The 1,382-nt window shown below is 52.5% G+C and overlaps 1 protein-coding gene across 1 annotated transcript in view; it reads right to left on the reverse strand.

Annotated features, from left to right (window-relative positions):
* Positions 1-1,382, reverse strand: part of SLC9A7 (solute carrier family 9 member A7) — a 1,149,612-nt gene that overhangs the window by 848,189 nt on the left and 300,041 nt on the right. The gene's annotated exons all lie outside the window — the stretch shown is intronic.

Genomic DNA, 1,382 nt, shown 5'->3' on the forward strand with positions numbered 1-1,382 from the left:
TATGGAGAGATGCTGGTCAGGGCCACAGACCAGGTGCTTTTGCAGTTTGCAGTTTATTGTCCTCAGGACACTGTCACACTATTAGCCCTTTCCTGCCTAGTGATAGTGATGTCTCAAAAGAATGTTATCAGTTCACCTCTCCTCTAAAAACAAATAGGTTGGTATCTCTAAACCTGGCCATCAGCAACACATACACATGAAATTCTGAATGAGCAATAATTCACTGCTCACATGCCCAAGGGAAAACAGGTTCTTTTCCTAGGACTTGTACAGGAGGCTTAGACAGGGTGACTTCCCAGGGGATGGCTGTACTGAGTTTGCAAATTTGGGCTGAGACTCATTCAAACTACCTGGGGAATGCAAGTTAACCTGCAGAGGAGAAAGAGAAAAAGGAGAAAGACCCATGTTTAAATGGAAATTAAATACATATCTGATGGATTCCATGATCAGCTTTGACACTTTCATCTATAAACAGTGTCTGGAACCAGATGGCTCCAGCACAGAAGGGACTGCTTTGTACCTGGTGGAGACCCTGCCACACCTGACCCAAGGAAGCCTGCTTGGTGACCAGGCAGCCACAGAAGGATGAAGAACACACTTGGTCTGTTTCCCCCAGGCCCAGACAGGAAACAGAAAACTTTCCTCAAGGCTACTACAGGCCTTTTTAGGGGACCATGTTGCCACTGGCTGGCAATCTCAGAGAAAACACCTTTCTGCTTTTTACAGTGCGTTTTCAAAAAAGTAAAATCTAGATTCTCCCAGGGGTCTAGGATCTCAGGAATTGGAGCCCCTCTACTGAGTAGAGAAAAATCAGAATGAGGGTTTCTTTCCTCATTTCAAGAGATTGCTGGCTCTGCAGCCCAGCTCAAAAGCCCATCCTCCAGGCCACTTCCCCGCCTGAGCCAGACCCCTTGCTCTCATGACTCTCTGAGAGCCAGCCCCATGGTCGGGTTCCCTGAGACCCGCCTGGACCTTAGACGGCCGCGCCTCCGAGCGCTATTGACGCCGGAGGCGCGACTCTTTTTCCTATTCCCAGGAGGGGAAAAAAGCGGGAACAATGGCTTTCGGGACAGAGGGACGCGAACACCCAATGCCGCAGCGACTGGCAGGGTCGCGATGCAGGAGGACGAAGTGGGAGAAGGGGCACTTCGGCCTCCCTGCGGGCGGGAGCTAGGCCGCTGGAAAGTCCGCTCGCCTCTCGCCCCAAGGGATGATCCCCTGGGCCTTTTGTACCACTCGCCACGGAAAATGGTCACAGGCTTTTCTCCCCAAACCGAACACTATTGGAAACACAGGGCCCCTGGAAGCCGCCACGTTGGCCATTGGCGGTGGCGCACCCACCCCCGTGCTACTGCGCGTGCGCAGCGCTGCGACACACTCCG

The sequence above is a fragment of the Macaca thibetana genome, chromosome X (assembly GCF_024542745.1).
Source record: "Macaca thibetana thibetana isolate TM-01 chromosome X, ASM2454274v1, whole genome shotgun sequence".
NCBI lineage: Eukaryota > Metazoa > Chordata > Mammalia > Primates > Cercopithecidae > Macaca > Macaca thibetana.